Source organism: Leptonychotes weddellii, chromosome 1 (genome assembly GCF_054177405.1).
Source record: "Leptonychotes weddellii isolate Sample4059 chromosome 1, ASM5417740v2, whole genome shotgun sequence".
Taxonomy (NCBI): Eukaryota; Metazoa; Chordata; class Mammalia; order Carnivora; family Phocidae; genus Leptonychotes; species Leptonychotes weddellii.
In genome coordinates this window covers 185,218,013-185,224,990 of record NC_138369.1, presented here as the reverse complement: position 1 = coordinate 185,224,990, position 6,978 = coordinate 185,218,013, and the positions used below count along the sequence as shown (strand labels likewise).

The window sequence follows — 6,978 nt, the reverse complement described above, 5'->3', positions numbered from 1 at the left end:
TTTTTTTTTTTTTTTTTAAGTAGGCTCCATGCCTACTTACGGAGCATGGAGCCCAACATGGGGCTTGATTGAACTCATGACCCTGAGATCATGACCTGAGCTGAAATCAAGAGTCAGACACTTAACCGAATGAGCCACCCAGGTGCCCCCCAAATAATTTTTTTAAATGTGCTCCTGTCAAAACAAATCCTGAGGTAAGCTGAAACACATGCTGTAACAGGATAAGAACAAAGTGAGACAGCTTTGGCGGAGGGGAAATGAATGTGCCAAATGCACAGGAAACTGCATTTTATTATGGACATTTTCAAACACATAGAAAAGCAGGTGGAACAGCAATATAACCCTTCCCCCGGCTTCAGTGACTATCCAGTGCCGGCCAGTCCTGAAGACGCGGCTTTTAGAAAATCACGTCTGGAGCGCTTGGGTGGCTCAGTTGGTTGGGCGACTGCCTTCGGCTCAGGTCATGATCCTGGAGTCCCTGGATCGAGTCCCACATCGGGCTCCCTGCTCGTCAGGGGGTCTGCTTCTCCCTCTGACCCTCCCCTCTCTCATGTGCTCTCTCTCAAATAAATAAATAAAATCTTAAAAAAAAAAAAAAACATGTCTGTGACTCAGCTGGCTTATCAATAATGTGGCCGTGGGCTTTCTCCAGGGATTCAAGAGCACGAGGGAGGGCCTCTGTCTTCACCTGTAGCAACTGTTCTTGTCAAGATCAAGCACCTGTGTGTTTTTTTTCCCTAAGATTTTATTTATTTGAGAGAGAGACAGAGAGAGTATGAGCCAGGGGAGGGGAGAGGCAGAGGGAGAAGCAGACTCCCCGCTGGGTGTGGAGCTGGACACGGGACTCGATCCCAGGACCCTGAGATGATGACCTGAGCCGAAGTCAGACGCTTCACCGACTGAGCCACCCAGATGCCCCCAAGCACCTGTTTATTAAGTTAATACCCACTCTCATATTGCTCAGTGTATTCCAAGGACTCCTGCTGCTTGAGGTAGAAAAGATGGGGCACACCCAGCGTGGTGGGTCACCTGGGACTCACCAGCGTTTGTCTTCCTTGGGCTGTGCATGTCCAGAATCCCATTTCTCTGCCCTTCTGACCCTGGGTGTGGCAGAATAACTGACTCTGGCCAGTGGGGTGAGTGGAGTGATACGTGTCATGCAGGCCACAGGCTTTAAAAGCCAACTCAAAGCTTGTTGCATTCTCTTTTCTTGACTCTAAGATCATGGACATGTGGGTTGAGCTGAAGCCCCTCCCAGCCTGGCTCCCTCAGAAATTATAGAACAGAAACCACGTGCTGACCCAGTGAGGCAGAACTCAACCATGTAAAACTCACGGAGATTAGGGATTGTTTGTTACCATGGCATAACCCTCTCTATCCTGACTGATAAACCTCTTCCCACATAAATGCAATTACCATGAACCACAACCATCCATTCTAAATGAATGAGGCTGCTTGCTCATTTCTTTTTCATTTAAATGTGTGACTTATTTGAAAAAAGACATAGGAAAAGAAACATAACAAGCACTGAAGCTGCGACCAATAAACGAGGAATAGATTATTCACTGTTTGCTTTCTGTGTTAATCCACACAAACACGGCATGTCTGAGAAAGGGACTCAGTGCTGTTGAGGGAAAGGTGGAAAGATAAAGGAAGCTGTCGGATCTGAAAATTCAGCAAAAACAAAAGATATAAATAGACCGTACTTAGAAAAATGAGAAGCTGCTTGTCGTTCCTGGTAAGAAAAACGCAATTAAAACTACAAGAAAGTACTATTCTTTTCACCCATCAGGTTGTCAAGCTAGATCAAAGCATACAAGTTCAGGAGCAGAGCACAGCCATGGAGAGACCGTGAGCCAAGCTAAGTTCTTCAACTAGAGTCAGGATGTGGCCAGACAGACCCTGCGAGCCTGCTCCTTGGGGCAGTTAGGAGATTCAACCCTTCTGTATCATTTTCATCACTAATCATGGGGCTAAAATCGTGCCTAGGTCACAGCAGCTGTGCTAACCCACTTCCCATAGAGCCTGGCACTTAACAGGTGCTTCCACACTGAGGCCAGGCAAACAAATCAGACTACAATATTATAATTCTGGTTTACCATGTGAGCTTGAAGATGAGAGGCTGACATCCCAGTCCCACCATTGGCTTGTTGGGCAATTTCTGGCTATCGTTTCATCTATAAAAATGGAGATCACAGCACCTCACAAAGTTGGAAGCATCAAATGAGACACCCCCTACAAAGAGTAAAGCAATGTCTCCCACCCAGGAGGCAGCCAGCAAACACGACCTCTTATCACGATAAACCAAAACTGAAGCACAAGACTTCGAGAGATGGAGAGAAGATGTACTCTAAGACAATCCACTGAAGCCCAGTCATTTACAGGTAATGCCCTTTATTGTCCCAAAAGCAAACAAGGACACTAGTTAGGTATGTTGATGAAGAAGGGTGAGAAATACATCAAATCAGAAAAGCAAAGTTCAAACCGCTCTATGTTTGGAGGTAAGATCCCTGCAGACCCAAAATATGATGAAAATCCCAAGAAACACTGTAGCCAAGGAGGAAATCTGCATCGATGAGGTACAGTTGGAGAACATGAAATTTTCTTTTAAGAAGACAGAGGAAAAGATAAATAGTAATTAATATTTAGGATTAAAAGGGAAAATAAAATATTTCCTAAATGATATTTAAGGAAAATTTCTAAACAAATATTTTGCAAGTCCTTTTTTTTTTTTTTTGAAGATTCTATTTATTTATTTGACAGAGCAAGAGAGATAGAGAGAGAGAGTGTACAAGCACGGGGAGCGGCAGGCAGAGGGAGAGGAAGAAGCAGGCTCCCTGCTGAGCAAGGAGTCCAAGGCTCCATCCCAAGACCCTGGGATCATGACCTGAGCTGAAGGCAGACACTTAGCCACCCAGGCGCCCCAACATTTTGCAAGTCTTAAAACTGAAGATTAGAATCACCAGTTGAAAATACTTTGCATGCAGTGGATTTGGAGCACTTCCGGAAACAAAGGATTCCCCTAACAGAGCTCCTCCTCCCCTAGAGTGACAGACTTCATGCAGGAAATGAGGCTGTGAGCCCCATTTAAAAACACCTTCTGTGAGCATGGACTGTTTTTCCATCTCTTTGTGTCTTCCTCAATTTCTTTCATAAGTGTTTTGTAGTTTTTAGAGTACAGATCCTTTACCTCTTTGGTTAGGTTTATTCCTACGTATCTTACGGTTTTTTGTGCAATTGTAAATGGGATCGATCCCTTAATTTCTTTTTCTTCTGTCTCATTGTTAGTGTATAGAAATGCATCTGATTTCTGTGCACTGATTTTACATCCTGCCACATTGCTGAATTCCTGTATGAGTTCTAGCAATTCGGAGGCGGAGCCTTTTGGGTTTTCCACATAAAGTATCATGTTATCTGCGAAGAGTTTGACTTCTTCACTGCCAGTTTGAATGCCTTTTCTTTTTGTTGTCTGATTGCTGAGGCTAGGACTTCTAGTACTATGTAGAACAACAGTGGTGATAGTGGACATCCCTGTCGTGTTCCTGACCTTAGGGGAAATGCTCTCAGTTTTTCCCCATTGAGAATGATATTCGCTGTGGGCTTTTCATGGATGGCTTTTATGATATTGAGATATGTTAAAATGTCTATGTTACCCAGAACAATCTATACATTCAATGAAATCCCTATCAAAATACCATCAACTTTTTTCACAGAGCTGGAACAAATAATCCTAAAATTTGTATGGAACCAGAAAAGATCCCGAATAGCCAGAGGAATGTTGAAAAAGAAAACCAAAGCTGGGGACATCAGAATGTCAGACTTCAAGCTCTATTACAAAGCTGTCATCATCAAGACAGTATGGTACTGGCACAAAAACAGACACACAGATCAGTGGAACAGAATCGAGAGCCCAGAAATGGACCCTCAACTCTGTGGTCAACTAATCTTCGACAAAGCAGGAAAGAATATCCAATGGAAAAAAGACAGTCTCTTCAATAAATGGTGCTGGGAAAATTGGACAGCCACATGCAGAAGAATGAAACTGGACCATTTTCTTACACCACACACAAAGATAAACTCAAAATGGATGAAAGACCTAAATGTGAGACAGGAATCCATCAAAATCCTAGAGAACACAGGCAACAACCTCTTCGACCTCAGCTGCAGCAACTTCTTGCTAGACGGGTCTCCAAAGGCAAGGGAAACAAAAGCATAAATGAACTACTGGGACGCACAGCAAAGGAAACAGTTAAGAAAACTAAAAGACAACCGACAGAATGGGAAAAGACATTTGTAAAATGACATATCAGATAAAGGGCTAGTCTCCAAGATCTATAAAGAACTTATCAAACTCAACACCCAAAAAACACAAATAATCCAGTCAAGAAATGGGCAGAAGACATGAACAGACCTTTCTCCAAAGAAGACATACAAATGGCCAACAGACACATGAAAAAATGCTTCACATCACCTGGCATCAGAGAAATACAAAACAAAACTACAATGAGATACCACCTCACACCTGTCAGAATGGCTAAAATTAACAAGTCAGGAAACGACAGATGTTAGCGAGGATGTGGAGAAAGGGGAACCCTCCTACACTGTTGGTGGGAATGCAAGCTGGTGCAGCCACTCTGGAGAACAGTATGGAGGTTCCTCAAAAAGTTGAAAATAGAGCTACCCTACAACCCAGCAATTGCGCTCCTGGGTATTTACCCCAAAGATACAGATGTAGTGATCCGAAGGGGCACCTGCACCCCAATGTTCATAGTGGCAATGTCCACAATAGCCAAACTGTGGAAGGAGCCAAGATGTCCATCAACAGATGAATGGATAAAGAAGATGTGGTGTATACATACAATGGAATATTACTCAGCCATCAGAAAGGATGAATACCTAACATTTACATCGACATGAATGGGACCGGAGGGTATTATGCTGAGCAAAATCAGTCAATCAGAGAAAGACAATTATCATGTGGCTTCACTCATGTGTGGAATATAAGAAACAGCACAGAGGATCATAGGGGAAGGGAAAACTGAATGGGAAGTCATCAGAGAGGGAGAAAAACCATGAGAGACTCTCAACTCTAGGAAACAAGCTGAGGGTTGCTGGAGGGGCAGTGGGTGGGGGGATGGGGTAACTGGGCGATGGGCATTAAGGAGGGCACGTGATGTTATGAGCCCTGGGTGTTATACGCAACTGATGAATTACTGAACACTACATCTGAAACTAATGATGTACTATATGTTGGCTAAATGAATTAAAAAAAAAAACAACAAAGCAAAACAAACAGCTTCTGGGTGAGCAGTATTAATTAAGTAGCATCTCGCAAACGTCCCTAAGGGGAACATAAGCCAACTGTTGGTGCTGTTAAGGAAACAGTGGCCACCACGAAGGTTCCCACTCTGGCTCCCCCAAATTCTCCAAAACTTTTCCTTTAGGTTTGCTGAGGGCTAATGCATGGCCAGGAGGGGACCATGTCCATGTTTTCAGGGCCAACTTAAAAGGGAACAAGTCATCCAATGATTCATTCCCCCACTTTGGCTGCTAAAGATTCAGAGCTCAGGGTGGTGGTTCAGCCATGGTTGCTTTCTTCCGTCAGCCACCGACTCAGGAGCTCCTCTACCTGGGAGCTGTCGACTCAGGCATCCCTGGACATGAGGAAGTGTTTGGCCCATGTGGCCAGCCCACTTTTAGGATCTGAAAAACACCTCTCAGTAGGAAACTGGAGGCCTTCTGCTGCATCCTCTCTGAGAGCGAGATCAAGCCAGATGCCCATGGCTGTCGCGGCTTTTCAAAAAGAAAGTGTTCTATTTAGAAGAGCCCTGGCCTAGGAGGTTTCAAAACTGAGTGCTGTGCATGGCTGGTGGGAATGTAAAATGGTGCGATCGCTGTGCAAACAGGATGGTGGCTCCTCAAAAGATTAGGGGCGCCTGGCTGGCTCAGTTGGCAGAGCACATGACTGTTGATCAGGGGGTCATAAGTTCGAGCCCCACCTCGGGTGGAGAGTTTACTTAAAAAAACAAATAAATAAAATTGTTAAAAAAAGATTCAATATTTGACTTGTTTACCAAACTACTGTATGATCCAGCAATTCCACTTCTGAGCACATGTGCAGAAGAACTGAGAGCAAGGACTCAAACAGGTATTTGCACACCCATGTTCACTGCAGTGCTAATGTCAAGCCAAATGTCAAGGATGGATCAATAAAATGTGGTCTATACATACAGTGGACTGTTACTCAGCCTTAACAAGGAAGGAAACCCTGAGGCACGCTACCACATGGATGAACCCCGAAGACACCACACTCAATGCAATAAGCCAGATGCAAAAGAACACATGCTGTATGGTTCCACTTACACGAGGCCCCCAGAGTCGTCAAAGTGACAGACACAGAAAGTGAACGGGCGGAGGGGACCAGGGGCTGGGGGAGGGGGGAGGGCAGCCCGTGTTTAATGGGAACGGTCTCAGTTTTGGATGGTGGTGCTGGTTGTACAACAAGGTAAACATACTGAATGCCACGGAACGGTACACTCGTAAACAGTTAAAATGGTAAATTTTATGTATATTTTATCACCCAAAAAGAAAAAAGAAATGAATGCTGTGTCACCCAACTGCTCCTGCAGCTGAGCTGCAAGAACCACGAACTCTTGAGTGACATTTGTTTGTTGAACAAACTGAAAACTCTTTCCTCACCAGAGAACAAAGGGACTCCTTTTAATAAATCCTGAAGGGGGGCGCCTGGGTGGCTCAGTTGGTTAAGCGACTGCCTTCGGCTCAGGTCATGATCCTGGAGTCCCGGGATCGAGTCCCACGTCGGGCTCCCTGCTCGGCGGGGAGTCTGCTTCTCCCTCTGACCCTCCCCCCTCTCATCTACTTGCTCTCTCTCATTCTCTCTCTCTCAAATAAATAAATAAAATCTTTAAAAAAAAAAAAAAGTTTAACCTGAATCTCATGAGGAAGCAGTCAGACAAA

General features: G+C 44.5%; 1 protein-coding gene across 5 annotated transcripts in view; it reads right to left on the bottom strand.

The window, feature by feature from the left end:
* DOP1B (DOP1 leucine zipper like protein B) overlaps positions 1-6,978 on the bottom strand; it is a 106,260-nt gene that overhangs the window by 72,322 nt on the left and 26,960 nt on the right. The window lies entirely within an intron of this gene.